The sequence below is a fragment of the Tympanuchus pallidicinctus genome, unplaced genomic scaffold, assembly GCF_026119805.1.
Source record: "Tympanuchus pallidicinctus isolate F22 unplaced genomic scaffold, pur_lepc_1.0 scaffold28, whole genome shotgun sequence".
Taxonomy (NCBI): Eukaryota; Metazoa; Chordata; class Aves; order Galliformes; family Phasianidae; genus Tympanuchus; species Tympanuchus pallidicinctus.
The window spans coordinates 1,304,049-1,329,702 of record NW_026294745.1 but is presented as its reverse complement, the minus strand read 5'-3'; the positions used below and the strand labels follow the sequence as shown (position 1 = coordinate 1,329,702).

The window sequence follows — 25,654 nt, the reverse complement described above, 5'->3', positions numbered from 1 at the left end:
TTACCAATGGGTTTCCCATGGGCTGGTGGTTGCCCACCCCAAGCCCTGGCCCAAAGCAGGAAGATCTCTAACCAAAATCCAGCCAAAACAACGAGCAAAGCTTCAATGTGAGTAACTTGGCCAATTTCACCACTACCTTTAATTCTAAAAGAGCTGAATTCCCACTTCAGGTTAATGTCTGAGTGGGGATAATGTTTCTGTCGTTTCTTTTCAGTGCTCAAGGCACAAAAGGCATCCCAGGCCCAATGTGCTGCATCACATCCTAATACCTACACACATTTCTTCTTGTAAAAGCACGCGTAAAATAAATTTTCCCATAAGTAGGAGCTGGCGTGTCAGAATTTCGGCCTGAAGCTATCGCTAACAACAGGCATAGTGGGACTCCCTGAAAATCCAGCTCCCACCTCCTTCCTTCCCACACTCTTTTTTAATAACAGAAAGGGTAAAAGTCTCATAAATAGAACTTCGTGAACGGTGTCACCGGATTAAAGATTGCTTTGCGGTTGTTGGGCGGGCGCTGATGGATCGCTCGTGGAGCCCTGATGCTGGCAGGTATTGATGCAGATAAGTTGGCTCCAGTGGTAATTTGCATGGTTTGCCCTGGGTGCTCTGCAGTTTTGCTTTTAAAACGCATGCCTTCTGGCAGTCTCCTTCACCTAAATAAATATTTTCCCTCTTGCCAAGGATCAATTAAGATCACAGTTCCATGGGGGCTTGTGGCAGCACTTCTTTTGCTTTTCTGTGTTTTTTTTTTTTTTGCTTTTTGCTTTTCGTGCTTGCCAGAGTTGCCTCACGGGCAGAGGGGCCTCAGGTCCCATCCTGGTGCCAATAAGACGGGTGATGGATGGGCATCTGCTAAAAACATGAGCAACGTCAGGAGGTTAAATATGCATTTTGCATCATCCCTGGCAGTTTTATTTTCAGGAGAGCAATGGGTGTCACAAGGTCGGGACTTTCAAATTAAGTTTATTTTAGTGATGGAGAACGTGCTCATCTGTTGAGCACCCACTGGTTATTTTCTGAAGAGAATTTAAAAAAAATTATAGAGTTATAAAGCTGTCTCAATTGGAAGAGACCCCCAAAATCTGTATGTTCCCACTGCCTGCAGTGCACAGGGACACCCGTAGCTCCATCAATGCTCACAGCCCTATCCCCTGACCTTGGGTGTCTGCAGGGATGGGGCACCACCACTTACTGCCTTATATTCAATCGAAATCTCCCCTCTTTTGGTTCGAAACCAGTGCTTTCACAAAGAGTATGGGGTCAGCTGAGCTGGGTTCTGTTTCTAAAGGCTGGTGCTCAAGGGCTCGGAGGTGATCCCATGTGTCAGGTAATGGGGACAGCCCTGGTTGATGCCCAAGGGAGGCATCAGCTCCTCTGGTAACTCATTAACTCTCCAAATTGCTGTTGCCTTTCACGGCAGAGGAAGTGGACAAACAGTGGATCAGAGTCTGGCTTTGGGTGTTGCTCGGGCCAGGGGTCACTCCATCAGTGCAGTGCTGGGATCCTCAGGGGAACAGAAGCGATGAGGTCAAAAATGTTGCCTTGCCCCTTCAGTTGGGATTTAAGAGAATAAACAGGTGAATTTGGGTCTGTGAACCCGTGCCCAGGACAGCCCCAGGCTGACAGGCAGCAGGCGGAAGCTGCGTTAATTTGGGATGGAGGCACTGGGAGCAGTGTGTCATCCGATCTCCTTCTCCTGGGATTTTTAAGGCACTTTTCCAGGTATGAGGCTCCTATGGTTTGAGGTATTTGAGCGTGTTAGGATGACACAGGTTGCATTTTGGCAGACGTCATGTTTTCCTTCTCTATCCCTTCCCCCCACCACACATAACCTCAGTCTAAAAGGGTTGCTGTATTTTTCTTTCACATTCAGCTGATAATTAAACAACAACAGAGCCCAGCATCCCTCCAGTACAGAGCAGATGGGGCAGCCTGAGTCCTCACACTCTGCTGGCTCCAGCAGCGCTGAGTCCCTGGGATGGTATGGGGCACGTGTGGCACAGCCGCATCCCGCTGTGGGATATGGGATGGGGTGTGGTATGGGATGTGGGATGCAGGACAGGATGCAGGATGGGCTGCAGGATAGAACGCAAGATGTGGGATGCGAGGCAGGGTGCGAGATGTGTGCTCCTGCCTCGTGCCTTCCCGTGGAGCCACTTTGCTTTTACAGCTGACGTGGAGGTTTTTTTGGTAACAAATACTTTTGCAGTGGATAATCCCAGTCTGCTACTTGAAGGAGCCATTAAGGAGCACAGTGCGAGCTGCCTGCTGCATGTACCCGCAGTGTGCTGAGTGCCTCCCGCTGCACGGCCGTGCCACGCAGCTCTGAAAAGTTTGGGGCTGCAGATTCCTTTGCAGAGGGATGAGAGCAATTTGCAGCAAAATCACCACCTTTCCCTGTTCTGTCTCTGAGCTGTTTAGAAACGACGTTGTTTGCTTCCCATCGTCTGCGCCGGTTTCTCATTGCAATGCCCTATTTTATTTTATTTTTAAGCAGCTACAATTGATAATTTAGTTTCGGATAAAGCAACCTTAGAGCTTTTATTTCTCAGAGGCCAAACACTGATGTTGTGTGAAATGGGAGCTTTGCGAAGCCTTTGTATGGAACTTAGCTTCCTGAAAAATTTATTTACTGCGACTGTGATCCGCAGGAGCAAATTGATGTTTATCTATGGTGGTTCTTGCCAGAAAAAAAAAAAAGCATAACTGCACTTTCTTCAGAAGCCTTGAAAGGCCTTTTAAATAAGTGTCTAATAGTAGGCTCTCAGTAGCAAACAGCCAGCTTGACAGACAGTGTACAGTATATTATTAACTATAAGCAGGCTTAATCTTTTTCTCATGTTTTAGAGAATGCTTTATAACCCCACGGCCAAAGGATTCGTGATCGCCGGGAATGTGAAGCTGAGCAATCTGATGTTACTGTGGGGAGATCGATGCGCCGGGCTGCTCCCTGCCACTCCTTGCCTAAGTTCTGCTTGGTTGAGCCTGAGGAATACGTTGCTGGTCCTGGGTGTGAGCCAAAGAGTTGGAGAAAATCGGCAATGAGCGTGCTGGAAGGCGGTGTGCAATTAGCCAATTAAACAGGCGGTGTTTGCTCGGTGTGTGACTCGCAGCCAGCTTGGGGTCGGTGGCCCTGGTGGCATTGTGGTGGCAGCAGTGATATGGGGATGTTGTCCCACAGTGCAGGATGTTTCTCCTGCACAGCTGGGACCAGGCAGGCTTCTCCTTATCTCTTCCATGTGTCTGCATCTGGCTCTGGTTCCCCATGGACAAGTGTGCCCATCAAGAAGACTCCTTGTCCTGGATGTATTGAGCTCCCCATCTTTGGTGTAGCTCAGTGGGACAGCAATGGATGCGGACAGTGGCACTGCCTCTGGGCATCCCCGGTCCTATGTCCCTATTTCCTGTTCCACATCACTTGGTCTTATATCTCCATCCCATCTCTGACCTCCAAAGCTCTTATGTGGTCTTGTCAGTGGGAGATGGAGCTGATGGCACATAAGATCTTCCTTTCTAACCCAATTTTGTAAATAATTTGTGTCCGCTCCAAGTGAAAAAGTGCTATATGTGTGTGCTGAGCCTCTTGGGACACGAGTCAGCTTGCTGCAGGCTCCTTTGCTACTTCCCAGGGCTCCCGTGGGGCTTTGCCAACCTCCTTCTGGCTCCATGAGTGGCTTCTCATCCTCTTGGCTGTCCTCAAGCCTTCTAAATTCTGTTTTCCTGGCTTTTACCTATGTGCCGTCCCTCATTACTACTCTGCTTCATTGCACATCAGCACCTACAATGCTCTGCAGCCATGCTGAAAGCTCCATCCAAAACCAGCTTATTATTTAATGTTTTTAATCATAATGGGAGGCTGCTTCTGGATGCTGATTGATCCAAGCATCTCCTGTCATCCAAGCATCTCCAGCTGAGGCTGTAATGAAATAGTTTGATGCTTTAACACAAGTGTCAAACACTTCCCCGACAGCACGAGCAGCAGAGACTTTGGTTGAGGCGTCACACCAGTTCCATTTCCTTTGATCCAGAAAAGGAGATAAGGAGTTTCAACTCAGGCTGGGTAGCAGCTGCTCTTGAAGATTTTAAAAATAAGAAAATATGCAATAATGGAAGTGTTAAGCTTTTGTGTCATGTTATGAACTAGTCCTAGTGCTGTGGAGTGAAATAATGTAGGTGTAATAACAGTAGTACAAATGATGAACGCGAGTTAATCCTAAACTAGAAAAGAAACAGAATGGTTTTCTTTTTGGAGATGCTCAGAGTTGGTTTTCCTGATATTTCAGGTGAGAACATCTTCAGAAAAGCCTTTTTTAAAAGAAACAAGTGCTGGTTTTCCTGGCGGTGGCATTCTCAGCACACAGTTTTGAATATTGGTGGGTCCAGTTCCTCCCCAGCACGGCGAGGTGGCACTGGGCTGTCATCAAGATATGGGAGTCTGGTCTGAGGATGTCCAATTGTAACGTTGAAGCACTTTTTGGAACATTGGCTTCATAAGCAAACGTTGTGTGAGCAGTTGAAGAGAATTTCTACAACATGCTGAAACGAGCAGGTTGCAGCAAATAATTGGATATCTGCGCTGCTTTCCCTCCACTCTCCTCCATATGGACACTGTGTGTGTTGGTCTTCTCACTTCAGAAGTTTTGCTTTTAGTGGTTTATTTTGAAAATATTTTCCTTACAGACATCCTCCCTCTCCCAATGTTGGTGCAGCCAACCTTAGGGCATGGAACGTGCCTGGGAAGTGGTGGTAGTATAGCGTCATGTTCCTGTCTGTCAGTCCTGCACAGGAAGCCGGGGACGCAGCAGACACACAGCCTTATCCACCCATCCATTCACCCATCCCTTCACCCATCCATTCGCCCATCCATTCGCCCATCCATCCATCCAGTCCTTCTATCCATCCATGCATCCATCCAGTCCCATCCATCCACCCATTCCAATGCTGGAATTCCTGCATTGGGAAAAAACAGGGGACTGCTATTGGCTTTGGCCAGGGCGCATGGCTCGCTTTGTATCAGCTTCTCAAGGAAAATTGTGGCGACTTTTTCAGCCAAGGAAAGCAAAACCTAAAAAGCTGGGAAGGCAGCGCATGCAAGATGCTATCTCTGGGTAGAGCGAGTTACAACATTTAATACAAGGAAGCTTTGAGGGCTGCACAGTTTGCATCAGAGCGCAGCGTTCCTGCGCTGGAGATTAAACCTCACATTTCATTTTTATACACTGTGCTTAATCCAATAATGATTCCATGTTACAAACGGCAATAATATCTTTCAGCATAGTTAATCAGAATAGACTTAATGCTGTCACTATTTATTAACCTCTGTTGAAAAGCAAGAAGTTTTCTTCCTAATCTGTGATTGTTGCTCTTGTCAGGCTCTATCAAGTGCAAACCAGCTTTGGCATTCATTAAGGCAGGAGGATGCTGCCTTGAAAGCTGGGATGCCTGCAATGGATGGCAATTCTGGGTGGGGAGCTCTAAAAATCCTCCCCAAATCCTCCCGTGTCCCATTGCTGGGTGGTGGTTGCAGGCAGGAATTTTGCCCTTCGATCTTCTAGCGTTGGTCTCTTATTGCAGAGCAGCCTGCACTGGAATTGGCTTGTAGGAGCACCTGGAATTAATGAGCCAGCTTGGTGCTGGGCAGAAATCGATGCTTCCTGCATTAATTGTGCCGTGTTCCAGCTTTGTCTTTTTATTCTGAGTTATGTAGTTGCAGGCAGAGATGTCTCTCTTTGGCAGTAACCCAGGGGTCTTGCTCTCATGCCTGTCCTGACATGTTGTCGGTGACACAGCACAGGAGAGCTCATTTTGGCCACGTTTTTGCACAGTTTGCTGCTTTTGCAGCAAGCAGGGTGCCCACTCCAGAGGAGCAGCGGCCTCATGGGGAATGCTTGGGGACCCAGCACAGCCACCTGGGGTAAGACAGTAACCTCTCATCCCTTCACCCCCGTAGAACAAGAAGCTCAAAAACTCAAAGCAAGCAACCCTCAAACCCTCTTATTTCTGCCTGTCTCCATCACTCCATGTCCCCAGGATATCCCTTCCAAAGCACCCATGGGATGCAGTTGGTGGCACAGGTTTTGGTAGCACCGAGTTCTGTCTTCTGAACTAAAATGAGGTGGGTTTTGGTACCAATAACAATAATTTGGAACCCTTTTAAACCTCCTCTGCAGGAGGCTGGCATCTCTTCCGAGTTGGATATTAAAGCAATTCCTTCTCCCAAAGAGCAGCCAGGCATCAGCACAGGCAGGTTGGATGGGGCCCTGGTCTCCTTGGCCTTGTGCCTGATTTTGTTGGCAATCCTGTCCATGGCAGGAGGATTAGACCTCAATGACCTTTGAGGTCCCTTCCAACCCAAGCCATTCTGTGCTTCTATTCTACAACTTTCCCCCTCCGCGCATCCTGCTGATAGCAATTGGCAGGACTGTGGGCTGTGTGTGCCCAAGGCTTTCTGCTTCCAGACTTCTTCAGGTCTTGTGAAGCAGTGATATTAAGAAAAAAAGAAAGAAAAAAGGCAAGAAAAGGAAAAATCCCAAGCCCGCATCCTCATCATGCATGGAGGTCTGGAGTGCTCTGCTGCTAAATTTAGCCATTTAAAGAAGATTATGGCCTATCCACTTGGGACTTTTAAAAAGGCTTTCACAATAACTCTTGAGAGCCTGATGCCTCTAATCCTTAACTTTAATTTAAAATAAAGAAATCTTTTCAAGTTGCCCTGCTGCCCTCCCCCTGCCCCATTATTCAGGCTGAGGTTCTCTGCTGCTTGCTTATGGAGCAGAGATGTGCTAAGCTGGTTTAATTTCTTAGGAAGACTTTTTTTTTTTTAATAGAAGGAAAATCAAGCCAACACTCGAGAGCATACACAGCAGTTTACCGCCATAGGAGGAATTAATCAGTCTATAAAGTTCAAAATGTACAAAGAGGGAAAAAAACCCACCCTGAGAGATCAAACACAAGGCTCTTCTCCACGATGCAAAGATAAAAGCCTCTTCCTCCACATGCTTCCCTGCTATTGGCAGCCAGTGGGGTCAAGATTTTTTTTTTTGTTGTTATGGAAAGCCAGAGATAATTAATGTTGTTGAAAGAGGGCTCTGGGCTCGGCGTCTGGCAGGCGAGCCCCCAAGTCTGGGCTGCGGCGAGGCAGCGGCAAGCGAGGAAAGTTCCCCGCAGAGGAGCTGCCAGCAGAGTGAAGCCATAAATAATAGCAGGAGATATAAAGGAGGCTTGGAAGCAGCACAGTGCTGCTGCTCCTTGGGTGGGTGCAGCACAGGGTTGGGGTCCTGTCCCTCCTTGGGTCCCGCATCACCCATCCCTCTGTGTTCCTGGGATGCCCCCAAGATTCTCGGTGCCCCAGTAGCTGCCTGCTTGGTGTAGCTCATTTGGATGTGTCCTGTTGCAGGGTTTGCTCTCAACTGCCTGTGTTGGTGATCAATAGATGTATGGTCACCCAAGCTGGCTGTGCATCTCTTCTATCAAAGCTGTGACAACGAAAGATCAAGATGTGAGCAGGCAGACTCATGCATCGAACGCTATTTAAAAAGCAGGATGAATTAATTACCACCATTAATGATCAGGGAGAGACTTTGGGAGGCTTCAGTTAGCCTCAAATGTGGAGAAAACCACGTTGATGGCATCCCAGTGCCATGCCCCAAGATGGATCTGATCCCTGAGCATCTCAAGCTGTCCCCACTGCACAGTGCTGGGTTTGCCCATCCAGCTGCTTGCTCAGATCCTGTTAATTAGGATTATTTTTTTAACTGCTTGGAGGCATCACTGTCCTTTCTCAGTCCTGCTGAAGGAACAGTGCAGAAGACCATCAGCCCCTTTTCTGTGCTGGTTAGTTGTAATGCAGCAGCAACAGAGCTGCAACCAGACAGGACTTGTCAGCTGTAAAAGACACTGGCAGATTTTATTAGTTGACAGAAGGGTTTTTTTTTTTTTTTTCCTCCTGAAAATATTAAAAAGTCATTTTAGTTTAGAAACCTAATTTTAATTTAGTTAGGTTTTAATTTAATTTAGGTTTTAAATTCATTTTCCGTCAGAACTCAATTTTTCAAGTGTAATTTGATGCCGTCAGTGGCTATAATGTTTAATGTCCTGCCTATAAATTGCGGGGACGGCTCAGAGATGATTTACAGGATCCAGGCTGATGTGGCCACTGGATGAGGCCATGCCTGGCTCCACACATTGCCCTGCATGGGAGGAGGTTGGCATAGGAAAATGACCCAAAGGGCTGCATTATCAGAAAGCCCCACTTGTAGTCGCCTGCATCTACAGAGAATTTGTATTATTTTTTTTTTCCTGTTTTTCAAGCCAGGCCCCTGTAAAACACAGCACCATTGCATAAAATGCCATCCCGATTTAATCCATCCCTCTGAGCGTTCCATCTAATTACAGTATTAGAGAAGACTTCAGAGCATGTATTGAGCATTATAAATAGGGATAAGATGATTCTAGTAATGGCTTAATGATACAGGTGAGACAGTTGGTGCCTGCCTGCATCCCTGGGCTGTGGCCAGACTGATTTGGCAGAGAACAACCCCAGGGTGCTCATGTCCATTAGCAGGCTTTGATTTTCCTCTTGCTTTTGGCTTCTGAGTAGCATTTCATTACCTGCAGGGCACACTGCACCCATGGGAATTCTTGCATGGTGGCATTTGTTTGTCTTTTTTTTTTTGGCCAGTATGTTCATTTACAGGTGTTGCATGAACCTCATGGCTGCCTGAAGGCTGCCCAGAGCATCTCCATGGGATTCACTTCCTGTGATGTTTGGCCACATGTAGCAACTGACAGATCAGTACCGTGGGAAAGGCATTACAACAAAGGTGTGATAGCAGAAAGACCAGCACGACAGAAAGGTGCTATAAAGGAAGCGATTGCTCACCTGTATCAGCAGATTCTAGGTTTGCAGGGGAGAGCTTCACCAAGGAGAGATCTCCAGAAAGAGATCCTTCCCCAGTGGCAGTCAGCCCTTAAATGAGGTCTAAGAGTATCCAGGCTACACCCCTTCTGGTCACACCCATGAATTGCCTTCACCTGTGCTCCCAGGGCTGACCTGGTCCTTTCCCCAGATACTGAATCTATGGTTCTCAGCAGTTCCTATACAGCCATGGGTCGATCTCATCCCATATCTCATCCCTTATCTATCTCACCCTGTATCTCATCTCTTCTCAAATCTTGGTGCAGTTGTGGTTGTGCACCTGGGACACATGGCAGCATCCAAGCACAGTGCTGGAAAAGTGCTGGGGCCTCAGAATTCCAGACTGGCTGAGATTGTAAGGAACCTCTGGGTCTATTTAGTGCAACACCCAGAGGGTCACAACCCATCAGGGACATTCAGAGCAGGGTGCCCAGCACCATGTCTAGCTGACTTTTGAAGATCTCAAGGAGGAGACCCCACAGCCTGCCTGGACAGCCCGTTCTCATCCATCCAATTCCAGAACTTACTGTGGCCCCACATGGCCTGGTCCAGCCTGATGTCTTGACTTGGTCCCTGACCTGTATTTTTACTTAAATCTGTGTAAATCTGTGTAAATCTGTGAGCTGAGTGGCATTCATCCCCACCAGCCCCACCACTTCCAATCTGGTTCCTGCAGAGCTGAGGCTTCCAGCTTGTGCTATCTCCCCCCAAAACATTTGATGCCTTTGGTCAATTTTAACACGATTACTGCAGATGTGCACGTTTCAGAGAGATTAACTTCTGAAAACTCCCCTGAAGAATGGCTGTCAGGCTGCCAGGGTGAAAACTCCAAGATTATCACCCTTGGTAGAGAGCAAAAAGTGCAAGGGTTGTGAGCACAGCCATGCTATGAGACACAGGAGAATCCGCAGCTGCTGCAGAGCTGGGGTTCCCGCAGGCTCTGGAGTTCCCTGGTTGGGTGCAGGGCGCCCATCCCCACCGGCACGATGCCACTGGCATCCCCCAGGTTGTCATGGCTACTGACGCATGGGACCCCAGGGACTGGGCTGGGAATTAATGGCAGCCCTGGATAAAGGATTCCTGTCTTGGCCGAGTTGATGGATTACATTGATGTGCCATTTGTCATACTGTAATTGTTCTGGCAAATGTAATACCCACTAGTATAAACATTGTGCTGCTTTGCTAATAAAACCGAAAATAGGAAGAGAAAGGATGATGCAGTGTTATGTGAGCTTAAAGAGACGCGGCCTCCTTGCTGTGCTCTTCCACTCTGCCTCCTCCTCCTCACCACCAATGGCACAGTCCCTGGCAGCATGCTCATGGGTGGTGGGAACAGACTGGTTCCCTCCATGGCTTGGGGTGCTCAGGTCCTTGACCCCGAAACCGTGTCTTGGGGTGCTGACATCCGTGGCTGTGCATAGGATGAGGTTGGTGGAGCAGAGACCCAAAACCTTGATCCATTTGGATCCAGTTTTGCTGGGCCATAAGCGTAAGGAAAACATGAAACCCAGGAAGGATGAGAACGATGAGGATAAGAATGAGAATGGTGAGGGCAAGCAGGAGGATGGTGAGGATAAGGAGGGGAATGAGGATAAAGATGAAGATGATGAGGATAAGGAGGAGAGTGATGAGGATAAGGATGAGGATGATGAAGATGAGGAGGATGATGAGGACAAGGATGGATGTGAGGACAAGGATGAAGATGGTGAGGATGTGGAGGAGGAGCAGGAGCCCCCAATTCCTCTGCAAGCCCCCACGAAGTCTGAGCTCTTTCAGAGGCATCCTACTTTGTATGTTTGTATCCCCAAATGTTTTTAAAGTTTATGGTTGACCTGATTCATAGAAAAGAAAGATAAACACCCTTTCTGTGTTTGCAGTCATATGTAATTTTTATCTCTTGACCTTTAAACGTAAGCAGCAGTAAAATGAAGAACTATGGCAGTCATTTAACACCCTGCCTGTACTAACTGGTTTCTGCCTGTGAGCCGTGGTTTTAAATTGGCTAATGCAGAATACTTGCAGAGCTAATAATAATTCAGATTACTCCTGTCAGCTATTCCGGTTTCATGGGTAATTTAGTAGTTGAATAAATTTTTAAAAAAATTCATTCGTTCCCATGCACTGTTATGAATCAGTAGATGGTTTACCATTGGCAGCAGTAACTGTAAGAAGATTTAAATTGCTACTGAAAAGGATTTGAGTGAAGGTAATGTTTTATAATGTTCTAAGCCATATGCACTACTTTCAGGCCTCATCAGTTTTACATTGATTCCTAGTGAAGTGTTTAATTGCATCATGAATGCAATATAATTCAGTTCTTTTTGCTAATATGGTATATATCTCAAAGTGATATACAGCACTGACAGTGAAGGCTCGGGATTTGCGTTGGGTTTCCGAGCGCATGGGGGCACATTTCAGCATCTCCATGTGTGCCAGGAGCTCTTCGTTCCAGGAAGCTTCCTGGGGTCCGGGTTGGGATGGTGTGAGGGGCTCTGCAGGATGTCAACAGCGAGGGTGTCATATGCATACATGTATGTAGCACGCCTGTTGTGCAACACGGCTGCTGACCAAGGCACGAGAACTCATGTGGTGCCACTACTAGTTCTTGGTGCATGGTTTTCTTATAGGATTTTCTTTCTTGTGGTTGTTGCAACTTAGAATCATAGAATCATTACGGTTGGAAAAGACCTCTAAGATCACGAAGTCCAACTCCAACCCATCCCCACCATGCCTGCTAAGCATGTCCCTCAGTGCCACATCTCTGTGGTTCTCGAACACCTCCAGGGACGGTGACTACCACCTCCCTGGGCAGCCCATGCCAAACTTCATTGGCTAATTCTTAATTCCAGAGGGGGTCAGGGATTTCTCCAAGCAGAATATTCAGATGTGGGTGCTTAAAATCAATAGACGTACATATTGGCAACAGGCAAGCTTATACATGCTGGGGATGATTCTTCTTCGGTGCATGTGCAGCTCGTTTGAGTGTAAATGTGAGACATTTTCTCGTAGGGAACCTAGTGCTGACTCTGAGCAGAGCCACCTCCTCAATAATTCAGAGCTGTTTGTTTCCCAAAGCCCAAGCTAGGTGAAAGCTCCTTCTGCTCCCCTGTGCAAGCTTCTGGAGCAGGGCAGTACTCCCACTGTGGAACCCGATGTGGTATCAGAGCCACTAACGCGATTATGCCTATACATCATATTAGGGAAAATGAATACTAATTCAATACAAACTACTAATTCAGTAGAACAGAAAATTGCTGAGAGAATAGAAAATTGCTGAGCGTGCCAAAGCTTGGCACCGCTGGAAGGAAATGCTTTGGATGCTCTTCTCCATGGCTAGGGAGATGCGGGTGCTGCGGGAACCATGTCCCCCCCTTCTTGCCCTTGGGAAGATCCCTCTGCCTTCTGCTTTCCAGCCCAGAGTTTGTAGGGTTAGAGATTGGAGGTGGAACTTTCAGGAAAATGAAGCAGAAAAGCAGGAAAATTGTTCCAGGTGTGGAAAACATAGCTCACATGGGTGCCCTAGCCTCGTCCCATTGTCAGCTTAGTGGTGGGGCAAGGATTTGGGGATGTGTTTGGCATCATTCCTCATTCCTCCAGTGCCCGTTGGATACAGAGCACGGGGCTGTTTTTAGGAATAGCAGGTATGTGCCTTGTTCAGGGTGAGCTGGAACTGGGGCTTGTGTGGTTTCTGCACTGGAATGGTAGAGGAGTCTTATTGTATTAGCAATTTCCCATCAGATCATGTCATATTAGTATTGTATTGTATTAGTATTTGTTTTCACTAATGTGATGTGAAAGTTGCTAATATGATAAGACTCCTGCATTGTATTAGTGAAAACAAATATTAATATGATAGGATGGAAAATAGCTAATAAGAAACTAAGTTGCTAATCCGACATGATGGATCTCCTGCAGGAATTGGCTGCTGTGCTCCTGTACTTTTCCAGGAGCACCTTCAGCCTGGCTCAGAGTGACTGGGGAAGGGGATGCTCATGTTGGGGACAAAGGGATGTGCTTTAAGGGGATGAAGGGACGCTCTTGTTGGGGATGACTATTTTTTTGTAGGGGATGAGGGGTTGCCCTCATTGGGATCAAAGGGATGCTCTTGTAGGGGATGAGGGGATGCTCCTGTAGGGGGTAAGGGGATGCTCTTGTAGGGGGCAGGGTTGTGGTGGCAAATGCTGCTGGAGCAAATCTGAATTCATGGAGCGTGGAGGCCGTGGTGCACACACACCAGCTCCTGCAGCATGTTCAACTCTGACGATACATAAACCATTTCCTAATTATTTTTTTTTCTAGCCACCTGAACCAAATATCAGTTTCTGACATGAGGAAGACAGGGTAGGTGAGCCAGAGCTAAATACAAATAAACATTAAACAATTATTGGAATTTAGGTTTATTTTAAAAAATCAGCGGGGTTGAGGGAATGAGCCACCTATTAGCTGGGAAAAGCTATCGGGCTTTTTAACAGCATGCTGTTTCTTGGCGGAGGCTGGGATTTGGGTTGTGTGAGCGGTGGCAGCCCTGGGTGCTATTGATTAAAGATGATGGAGCAACAGCACAATTAGATCACAGTTTGTGCTCGCCGTGGTGCTACTGCCGGCCTCTCATTTGTCTGTGTGGAGGCCGGGATGTTTGCTTTGCCGCCCTTGGTTTTGCTCATGGTTCTACTGCGACTTGTCCTGGGCAGGGTGCTCAGGGGGATGGGAACTTGGCTTGGTCCGGGCACCAGCCCTGGGATGATGGTGGTGATGATGATGTTTTTAATTGCTTTTTTGAATGTAATAGTGATTCAAGAAGTGACGACGTTGGAAAATGGTAATCAAAGAATCTCAGACTGGTTTGAGTTGGAAGGAACCCCGAAAGGCCGTCTGTTCCCACTGCCTGCAGTGCACAGGGACACCCACTGCTCCATCAGTGCTCACAGCCCCGTCCCCTGAGCGTGGCTGTGTGCAGGGATGGGGCACCACCACCTCTCTGGGCACCCTGTGCCAGTGCCATACTGTCCTCAGTGTAAAAGCTTCAACAAACCCTTGCAAACAGAAACATGCCACCTCAAGTGCTGAGGTGCAGCACTTCCTTGGGCTACGTGCCTCACAGCACCATGGACCAAATCATGGGGATTGGTGTTTTTATGGCACTTCCAGAAAATTCTGGACCAATGCTTGGGGTGCACATGGAGGAGCAGGGCTGGGCCATGCTGTGCACAGAAGCAAGCAGGTGGCTTGTAAGAGTGTGCATCTTTGAATCAGTCTATAATGCAATCAATTCTGTATATCCCTAGTGAAACAGCAACATTTATTTAACGTCTTTTATAGAGCAGCTGAGTTTTATCACAAATCACATTCCATTTCTATTCATCAGGGACCCCTTGAAGGCTAAAATGCACTTACTTTCCTCTGAGGAAGTTTACCAATTCTTCAATAAAGACCCATTTGCCTCCGTATGTAAAATTGACACATTTATTGAATATTAAACATTTGTTGGGTTCTTGTGCGCTCCTTTCGACTTTATCTGCTGCCCTTAAAAGTCGTTAGGGGAAGAATCCGCCGAAGTTGCAATGAAGGCTCATTTATGGACAGGAAGGGGAGATGATGGGGCTGCTTTTTCCCATTGGTTGGAAATTGCTGGGGTTTTGATGTTGGGAGCACGGGTGATAACGCTTAGAGCGGCCTGTTGTCCTTGGCAAACATTTGTCTCCTGTTATTACAAAGGATTTTTTGTGTATGAAAGCTGCTTCTGGCTGTGTGAAGGTCGGGGTTGTGCCGTGAGTGCAGCATCCCCTACCAGAGTCAGTGCAGCTAATTAGCACACAGGCCAATAAAACAAGTTTTTCTTTTATCACTGTTACTAAGTGCTGTTGTAAATCAATTAAAATGTATTCTAGTAATTCTATTTTTCCTTGGCTACCCAGGGCTGTTGTTTAAAGAAGCCTCGAGTACACATTGGATGCAGCCATGCACTGACCTGTTGCATTAGAAGGTTTTGGGGAAAGGCATGCAGTTTTGGAAGGATTTTCCTGGAAAGATGGAGATTTATACAAATCAGACTCCAGATGGCCAGGATTGGTGTTGCTGGGGTTGGAGCTGTGTCCTGCATGCACATTCCTGAAGGTGTTTTTGGGGTAGAATTGACTCAACAGGATGGCCTTTTTGTTGGTTTGCCTTTGTGTGTGTGTGTTTACACAGGAAATTACCAACAGGAACAAGTGTTAAATTTGAGATTTGGGGTTGTTTGCTTGATTTTAAGTATTAATGTTGTCTCTTGGTTGCTGTTCTATGGGATGCGTCTGTTTTCTGCAGGATGGAGTCTGCCCCACTGGGCCATGATTGCAGCTTGGTCTCTAGGGGCTATGGGTTATGATGTTAGGTTGGAAAATCAGACTGAAGGTCCCCATATTGCCCCCAGGGGTGTGTGCAAGGTGCCAGGCACCTCCAGCCTTCCCCCCAGATCCTTTTTGCAGCAGAGAGCCAGATGATGCCGGCTAATTTTAGGGTCCCTTGTCCATGTTAATTTATAAAACAAGCCAGCATAATAAATGTCACCTAAATAGAGCTGCAGGAATCATAGCTCATCTTGAGTGCACAATAAATGTAATATACGGCTGCCTCTCAGAGCAGGCACCCGGCTGGTGCAGGGCTGCCTCACATGGTGCTCAGTTCTGCGCTGCTCTTTCACTCTCTTTTATTTTTCCTTTCTTGCTTTTGCAAGAAATGGTTGGGAAATGGCTTCTCCTTCTCTTTCCATGCGGCAGGCACTCAGGATGCCCTGCAGCTGACATGGGCATTACAAAATAAAGGTGCTGATGTCTCAAGGGGTGAAGCGGAGGGGGGGGATGTTTTTGCCCCAGGTGGGTGAATTTGGTCACTGGGTGCATTTTGGAGCAGCACACGGGCACTGTGCCCCCACCAGTGGGTGTCACCTCACAGCGATGCTCAGGATGCCCTCGGCATTGGGAGTGACCCAAGGAGGAAAAGCCAGAAAATGGCTTTTTTGTAAAAAACAAAAAACAAACAACAACAAAAAAGCCTTCCTGGTGCATTGGGAGGCTCTGCTTTATGGGTGAGGGAAAGTGCTTAAAATGCTTAGAGGGAATAAACAGCTTTTAATGAAGTTACATTGCCACATAATGGGTATCATAAAATTGCCTTCATAGTACAGGGTCCCAGGATGGCTTTTATTATTGACTGAGCTGGAATCCTGTCTGTAAAGCTCCAGCAGCTGCGGAGGGGCGAATGCAAAGTCTTCTTAAATTACCTGATTGAAATAACTGGCAAATATTCTGCTGTGCTGCTTTGTGGAAGGCAAAGCTGCCTTTGGGGTGGTCTGTCAGACCTGGTTTGCAGATCCCGAAGAACACAGGAGTTTCATTGCAGCAAAACAGATGTTCATCTTGTTTCTCTATCGGCTGTTTGATGAGAAATTTATTGCTCTTCTGCTGGGCTGGAGCTCCTCTGCTGCGGAGTCTATTAGGCAGCCTGGGAGCTGGCGGGGAGCCAGGCAGGCAGTGTTTTGATGAAACCCATGAAAGCCCTGGTTCGAAGGCGCCAGTAATAATGCATCGGCTAGACTCTTCTGATTGGGCAATTGATTGCTCTGATTTGATTTATTGATCAATACCCTCAAATTTGGCGTCTGAGAAGCTGAACTAATCTTTAACTGCTGCGAACATCTCTGCCTGGTGGAGAATTAGAGCTGATAAGGAATGTATGAAAGGAATCTGAGCTTATCTTAATCACACAGTGCCCCGGCGCTGCCTGCGCTGAGAGGGAGTAGATGTGTGCAGAACACAATCACCAGGCAGAACAGAGCAGATCTATAAATTGATGGAATTCAAAGCCTCCAGCATCGATTACCATTATAACAAACAGTGGCACGCTGAATGTCTGATTATTTTTAGACAAAGATTCTGTGCTCTCAGCAGCAATTTTGCTGATGCTGTCACTGTGTCAGATGTCTGTTGTTGATTGCAATTAGATGCAATACAAAAAAAAAAAAAATTAAAACTATCTCTGCCTATAGTTTTATTTCCTCTTATTAAATCTCCTCCTTTGTTTGCCTCCTCCTAATGTCTGCAGCTGGATGAAATATTGCATTACCAGAAGAGATCTCTTATATTCAGTTGGGTATAATCACTTTACAGATCATTGGATTATATCTGATATGGTTCAGATAATCCTGGGGAAATGTGGGACATTGAATCTGCCTTGTTTGAATGCGCCCTGCTTTAGGCTTAGGACTACAAATCTGCACAATTTGGGGGTTTGGAAAACGGCTCTACAAACCCCAAAATTATCTAATTCTATTAAAACACTGATCAATTCCCCATGACGTCATTCATCCTCCCTGCCAGTGCTGGATTCTCAGCATTGTGCTGCTTGTTGGGGCCTTTCTTTGTGGTATGGCAGTCAGGCTGCCCACGGGGCATCGCACTGGTGATCCATGGTGAAATTTTGGGACCATGCAGTGCCACTGCAGTGGCTCCACTGAGCAGATACAGCTTGCAAGGGACAGGTCCCAAAGTGTCTATCCTCCATCCTGGGCTCTGTGCCTATCCCATGGCCTTGTCCTTTGGGGCACAAGTCTATCCCCTGGCTCTACATTGCAGGACACGGGTGTATCCCTTGGACTTGTCCTGCAGGGCACAGGTCTATCCCCAGGGCGCAGTGTAGAACCCCTGGCTCTATACTGCAGGGCACAGGTCTATCCCCTGGCTCTACACTGCAGGGCACAGGTCTATCCCTTGGACTTGTCCTGCAGGAGGCAGGTCTATCCCCAGGCATTGCCTTGCAGAGCACAGATCTATCCCCTGGCTCTGCCCTGTAGGGCACAGGGCTGTTCTCTGGCATTTCCCTACAGGGAGGATGTGCAGGATACCTGCGGGTTTCCTGGCTTTATCTCAGCCCACCAGAGCTCAGGGCACCCCACAGCAGAGCCCAGCCGTGGCCCTGGCCTGACCCCGTGAGCGCCAGGCCTCCTCTTGAACCTGACCCCGACCCTCGCGGCCCTGGCCTTGATGGAGAGCCGCGGCGCGGCCGAGGAGCCGTGCGCTGCTGGCAGCTGGTGTTTTCTTTCTTTGGGAAATCTAATATATTGATTAGCTTTCTTCAGAACAGCATCAATAAAGCGTATAATGGCCTGGCTGGTGCCTGCGGCGTCTCCTCCCCTGCTCTGGGCCCCCACGGAGCCAAGAGGCCTCCGCCGGCGGGACTGGTCCTCTGCCCGTGGCCCCTTCCCTTCCCGGCAGCCATGCAGCCGTACAAACACGTCGTGTTGTGTGCCCTGCTCTCTTGGAGCCTTTCTCCTCTTCCTCCTCCTCTCCTGTGGTCTCAGCTTGTCCCATGTCCTGGACATCACTGCTCTGAAGCAATGGAAGGAGATCTATTTTCCAGTACAGTGTCTAAGAGTGCTTAGAGGGTTTTTTATCATTGTTTTTTTCTTTTTTTTCTTTTTTTTCTTGGTATGCTGATTGATTGCCGTAATGAATGGATCCCAGAAATAGGCTGGAGTGGCGGCATGGGGCCGGTGGCTGGATTTAAAGTCCTCGTTGGCTTTGAACCCTCTTAACTATTTCTGTCAGGCTGGAACAGCTTTCATCTGTAAAATATGCAGGAGGAAAGCAGGATCTTATTTAGCACCCTCCTAAGCACCGCGCTGACCTCGGATGCCAGTGTCTTTAGGAACGGATGTCTTGCACTTGTCAAGAGCCACATTATATACTGCTGGTTTATTTATTTCTCCGTGGTTCACTGGACACTGAATCCTTCCCAGGAAAACGGCCCCAGCCACCACGCCGTGCTTGTCAAGATGGATCATGCTTTAAGACAGCACGGTCCCAGTCTGATCAATCTCACGGCTGCTTTCAGTTTGCATTCCGTCTCCCTTAGTTTTCTTTTCCTGGCTCTTTTCCAGACAGTGGGGAGTTTTTGGGGTCGTGTGAGCAGGGGTAATGGGGACAAGGTGATGGGGATGCCTGTTTCTGTGCTTTCCTCCCTATTAACGCCCTTCAGTGAGAGAGATGTGGGGAGAAATTGACAGCTGATGAGTATGGGAAGATGTTTTCAAAAGGAGAAACAATTTGCAATAATTAGAAATTTATAAAATGTCTTTAAACATGGTGGTAATAGGGATAAGAAAACACTTGCTGCAATGTAATCAGTTATTAGCAGCTGATCATTTATCTCGATGGATAGTTGCTGCTGGTACACGAGACACGTAATAAAAGGACTCTTGATTAACTAATTTGAATATCTTTTGAGAATAAATTCTGAGTTCTCTTTTTTCTCCATTGTAACAGATCTGTACATCTGCGAGATAAACACTGAATGAATATGGTAATGAATGAATGTTCTGCTGGAAACGGGGCCCTCCAGTGCTGCCGGCGGGGCTGCCCCTGGCTGGGGATGGGGTCGTGAGGTGGGGATGGCACCAGGCTCTCTGCAGCCCCATTGCCATGCATCAGCAACAAGGTGGAGAGCAGGCAGCAGAATATCCGCCAGCAGCCCCCAGTTATACCCCATGAGATAGCAGCCCTTGATATATGTTTTCTTTCTTTTTCTTTCTTTTTTTAACACAGCTTTTTCATATCTCCTTGGGAATGGAAATCTACCGCGTGTCTCCAATCTCTGCCCTTTCCGAGATCCCATTACAGCGCTTTGATAAAGTGCTGTAGAGCCCGATTCCATTTCAGATGGCTGGAGCCGGCGGCGCAGCCGCTTGCTTTGTGCCTGGGTTGCAGAGTTCAGTATTTGGCTGCACGCCTGCACACTTCATGGCACCACGCTGGAGTTCCTGGCCATATGGGAAAGCCTATAGCCAGCACTATTGATACATATTTCCCTTTTGGGGGGCTTGAGAAGAGTCTGTCTGAACCCAACCAATGCTCTCTCTTGGCTCCAGCCAGGCGTGAATTCGCAGCTCCTGCCCCTGATCCTGACTCATCATCCCAGGCACTAATGGACTCCATTCAAATCCTTCCTATGCAAGCATTGTGATTCACATAGCATCTGACAGCAGGTATCTTTTGGCAGCCAGAGCCCCAGATATTTTATGCTTGTGAACCAGTTTCTATCCAGGATCCTGATGCCATTCTTTCCTCTCTCCTGCATGCCCTCCTTATTTCTTCTGTAGGGTCCATCCTATCCATGTCATTGGAAGGTGACTGGCTCAGCACGTGTACCCTCCCCGTATGGCTGTAGGTGACAGCAGGGGAGCTGGGGACACAGGGAGCTGTGGGCTCCGCTCCTCCTTGGGTCATACCCTGCAGCAAAGCGCTGTGGCTGGGGATGCAGTTTACAGGTGATTAAACTCAGCTCAGCGAGGATTTAACCATTAATATTGATGTGAAAGTTTTTAATAAAATATAGGTAGATGGAGAAAGAGGGATCGATTCCTGTAAGTTTTTAAATTTAATTCTATTTTTTATTTTCTCCCACTTTATGATCGCAGGGTTGGGTTGACCTACTGGGTACTGGGGAAGGAAGATGTGGGCACGGAGCCGTGTTGGCTGGAGGCACCGTCCCCACCAGTGCCACAGTCAAGCCCAGTGGCCCCACTGTGATGGTCTTGATGCTGATAATTGCACTGTGACCAGCAGTCCATCCACAGTGCACCAATTGCCCTCCCCTGCTGAAGGGATGCATTGGGGTGGACTTTTCTGCTCACTCTGCTCCCCCTATCCCCAACCTGCTCATAAACTCCGTGTTCCCGTACCGCACTGCGAGGCCGTTAGAAAGATGCTGACGGCCGTTTTTCACTCCCTGCTTCTCTGTATACACACAGGACCTGGTTTTATCTGCTTTCTCTCCAATATTTTTTTATATAACAGTGAAATATTTATATTGTCCAATAAAAGGCAGTAAGCTTGCAATCTCTCACAAATTCATTTGAGACCAAGAGCTTCATTGTATGAATTTTACACCCAGCAGTGACCCCTGATAATTGACTCCATACATCTTTAGCATTGCAGATTTACATAATACGTAGGGAATGATGGATGTCTTGGGTACCCCTGCCTGCCAGCACAGCCCCATGTCCTCCATGCTGGATGGGCACGTGGGAGCAATGGGGTTTGAAGAATAGCAAGAAGGATGCTCTGGCCCCATGGAAAAGGGCTGAGACAGAGGGTTTCTCCAGTAACATCCCTCCTCTCCCCGTAGCTCCTTATCCAGAGGGTTCCAAATGTTGATCCCTGTACCCAACGCTGTCAGCTGTTAGCTCAGCCAAAACCAGCATCCTCATTCCCCCGCCCAAGCACCCCTGCCTTCTGCATTCCACTTTAGCCCTGCTGCCACTTTGCCCCAACCGCTCCCCAAACGCTGCCCACACCAGCACCTCCTGACCCCCTGCCACCTAATTCATCAAAAAGCAATTAATAGTGTCCCCCTCTTTGCATTTTATGGTTTCCGTCTTTTCCCGCAGACTGCAGGGCAGTAATTAGAGTCTGGCTAATGAGCTTCTCGTGGCGGGGCTGCGAGCTCCCGACGGATCTTCCCATCAGACAAAGGCCCCTCTGCTTCACCATGGCTCACAGCCTTAATGCTCTATGTGATCCTGATGTGAGCAGGGGATGGTGGGGATGAGCTGGGAATCTCGGTGGCCTGGTGGTGGCTGTCCCATGTCAGCCTCGATGATGGCACCTCTGGCCAGAGCCAGGGCTGTGATTTACAGCGATGGCACTGAGGGTCAGTTTACTTCCTATCAGCCCCACCATTTTGTTTCAAATTCTGCCGAAATTAAAAAGCCATACATATCCTGAAATTCTTATTTATGAACACTTAAGTGTAAGTAAGTCACAGTTGGACTGCTTCCCTCCCCGCTGATGTATGTAAGCTGGCAGCAGAGTGGACTCCGAATCAAATCTGGCAATACAATATGCTGTACTTGACTATTTTGACACTCGGAGTGCGATGTTTTTTTACAGTTACTGATGAGCTTATGTCACTGCTCCTTTTGGAAAAGAAAGGAGGAGGGTGGGCTGGGAAGCGGAGCATATTGATCAGCTTCTGATTATCGCAGCCACCCGCTTGCCTTTGCTTTGCTGTTGTGTTTCATACCCGTTTTCTTCAATTATTCGTACAACCCCCCCGTCAATATTGCCAACACGCGTTGGAATCATTCCAGGGGAATTACAGAGGTAAAAAAAAGTGCTCCTAAAACACCTTGTTTTTTTCTTCTTCCTTTTTTTCCCTCCCTTCCTTCTTTTTTTCACCACCCCCCCCCCCCTTTTGTTTTCGTTTTGTTCCAGAAGGAGCTGAATTCTGCTGCTCCTGAGTTGGCGGCGCGACGGGGGGAACGCGAACAGCCTCATAAACATTTAATTGAACTCAGCCGGGAATTTAAGAAAAATGTACCTGAAGTACAGTACATTTGCTGTCATAGAATTAACTCGGCAGGACGGCACATTTCCCTCTGTTGCAGCCAGAGTTTGAAAACTGGAGATGTAAGTGGCTAACAAGGAAGGGAGCTGATTAGCCATGGGGATGGATGGCAGCCCCTAAACTGTGGCTGTGTCTCGCACGGGTGCTGGGGTGCCAGGGCTTGGGCTTTGCATCTCGTGGTGCTCCCAATAAGCAAGCGCTGGGTGTTTGGTGCCAAGATCACAGCCCAGATGGGGGAGATACAGAGTGGGTTTTTTTTGTTTTTTTTTTTCCTAAAAAATGTTTTAAAAAAAAAAAAGAGCAACTCCAAAATAAATGTTAGCGGAGGCTGTTTGCTGGACTGGAGGCGGATGGGATGAAAAAATGGAAAGCCAAGAGCATTGCAGGGGATGCTCAGTGAGGATGCATCATCCCAACCACAGCTTCTCCAGACATACGATCCCTATGCTGGGATGCTCTGGGATTGATCTAGCAGTTGGCAACCAACCTGGAACTGGGTGATCTTTGAGGTCCCTCCTACCCAAGCCATTCTATGATCCATGTGGTCCTTGGGGTCTCAAATGGCATTCAGTACTCATGTGCATGGGTTCTGGTCCTGCGTTGGACGGGCCAAGGTGATGCATCCCTGTGGGATCTGTCGCTGTCTCCCTGGGTCTGTGATGCTCCTCACCAGGGGCTGCTCACCGCACTCCTCTGCTGTGCTCAGATGGAAACCCCCTGGGGAGATGTCGGCACGCCGCGCTTGCCGGCAGCGACACATTAGGATCTGTCATCTGCTGAGCATTACCTTATTTTAAATCTGTCTCTTTGGAGCTACGTAACTGCATAAGAAAATATTAAAGTAAACAATAACTGGATTTACACAAATGCGTCTGATTTCCATATTTTTCATCACTTCATTTTATTACTCAGTTTACTGATATGCTCATTTATTTATAGGGCAATCCAGTATTGATTCATTCCAATGCACTATGCATAAACACATAAAAGAGAGTGATAACAATAGGAATACATTTCCAGTCTTTTAAATACTGCATTTTTTCCAATAGCCTTCATTAGATGCACGGTGCATGGATGAGCTCCGTCCTGCGGGGCCCAACCTGTCCCTCTACCAAGTGCCCCTGGATTTATGGTGGCAGAGGTGACACTGGGATGCAATCCCTGGCTTGGTGGCAGCTTCTTTACCAGTGTGGCTGCCCTCCTCACCAGGTGTGCTTCAGAGCAGATCCAGTATCCCAAAGGGCGGATTGAGATAAACACAACTTCCTTGAGTTTGTTTTTCTTTTCCATGTAGGACAGGAAGGACATCAAAGTCTTGAGAAATGTGTGATGTGTCACTGAGGAACATGGTGAGTGGTAATGGGTTGATGGCTGGACCTGACGATCTTTTCCAGACACGATTCCATGACTCTATGAAGTGCTGCTTCATCTCCCCATTCACCACCTGAGTCTCACCTGTCCTTGCTGGAGGCAGGAGGGGTCATTTCATCTCGTACCCGTGGGGTGGATGTTGCCCCTCTATCACCTGCTGGATCAGAGCAGATAACCCTGGATGGGGCCGAAGGGTGATGCTTGCTCAATGCACATAGTCCTCATGCTGGCCTCTCTAAGATTGCACATGGAGGCATTAGCCCACCTAGAGGACTTTTCTTTCCCCTTTTTTTCTCTAGGGGATCTTTTTTTCCTCCCTTTTCTCCCTCTTAAATTTTTGGGTTTTCTTTTTTTTCCCTGCAAACTGCACTTCTCTTTGTGCTCCCCATGAATATTTACAGGGAGAGCAGGACGCTACATCATCTGCGTCATGGGAAGGAGCCCATAAAAATGCAGTGATGAATGGCACGAGTTCCCTCTCTAGTCCTTCTTGTAAATGGGCATAAAAAAATAATTCTAAAATATTAACCTGTGCTGTGGTAGATGGGTTCCTTTGCCATTTCTCTGCCATTTCGGAATGCAGCTCATACACATTTAGGCTCCTGCATCCTTCCTATGTAATTTCTTTCTCAAGGAAGGAGAAATGGGGGCCAGGAGAGAGATTGAAGGAAGGAATAAATCGTCCCTGCCAAGAGAAAACCTGACTTTTGTTTTTCGTCGTGATTAGATAAAGGCCAGTTTATTTCTCTGTCGGAGAATCACAAAAAGCTGCCCATGATGGCAGCTTAAAGGCAACAGCTTGAAACGGACCAAGTTTGAATATCCTTGCAATGGAGAAAAGAGCAAAGCGAAAGCCCTGCTAATTACAAAAGTTGCTTTATGAAAGATAATTCAAAGCAATAATTTAGCAAACATAATCAAGTAGCGCAGATGGGGATTTTGATGAATAGTTTGCAACATGCAATTAGCAGCTCTTGCAGTTACATATCATTAACCCTCAGAGCACAAAAATTATTTTCTCATTATTAGATGAAAAGGTAAAATTAAGCTGACTAGACAGTAAAGGAACAAACTACAATTAATTACCTTCATTTATTACAGTCATTATTTTAAACTTACTTTTTTTTTTTTTTTTTTTTTTTTTAATTCTGATAGATGGATGAAAACATCTAAATTAAAAGTTTTGTTCTGCTAAATTGGAGGTGAAACTTTATGCACCCGTGCTGCTGTCCCGCAGGATGGACGCTGCATCCTCAGCCCAGGCAGTACGAGGCTGGCAAAAATCCACCCAGCTGCGAGCAGGGATCTCATATCGCTGCATTTCCATCCCCACTGTGCTGCATTAAACCTAATAATGCATCGTGCTGTGATCTTAAGTCCCTCTTCAGACCACCTCTTCCACTGACGTGGGCCTTGCAGCGATTTTTAGTTTTGGCACAGGCAGCTCCTCATCCCCAACTTGCAAGTTTTGCATATTTTTGCAAGAAAATATTTCTTGTAAATGTGGGAATAAACCCACCCGGCGGGGTGTTTCTGGTCCCCACTGCCTGGCATCCTTCGCTTCGCGCTGCAGCCTCGCGCTCCGACGCGCGCACGGGTAGCAGATGGTTGACAGTCGCCAACTGTCAGCAAACGCACTGAAAAAATATATTTGGGGAAAAAGTCTAAACTTGGCAGTGTAAAAAAAGGAAAAAAACGATACGTAGAGAGAATTGTGTTGGTGAAAACGCAGAGCGTTCTTGAGATGGTTTTGCTGCGCTGGGAATTGAGGTTGGGCCTCAACTGGGGATGGCTTGGGCGCTCCACGTAGCGTATTTGGAGCCATGGAGATGGTGATGGAAATGCAGGAAATGAAGGCCAAGGGAAACTTCTCCCAGTGGTGCCAACTGGCACCTCCAAACAGCACCAATGGGTGATGCCACTGCTGCCAGCACAGGACAAGGGGCAGAACCAATCCCATTGAGATTGGTGTCCTCTGCTCTC

At 47.5% G+C, this 25,654-nt stretch overlaps 1 protein-coding gene and 1 long non-coding RNA gene across 9 annotated transcripts in view; both read left to right on the top strand.

Annotated features, from left to right (window-relative positions):
• The window catches only part of CUX2 (cut like homeobox 2), a 53,248-nt gene that overhangs the window by 8,467 nt on the left and 19,127 nt on the right, over window positions 1–25,654 (top strand). The window lies entirely within an intron of this gene.
• Window positions 1,111–3,104, top strand: LOC128084728 (uncharacterized). The gene is made up of 2 exons (XR_008208659.1): window positions 1,111–1,725; window positions 2,851–3,104. It is a non-coding gene; the product is annotated as an uncharacterized LOC128084728 (long non-coding RNA).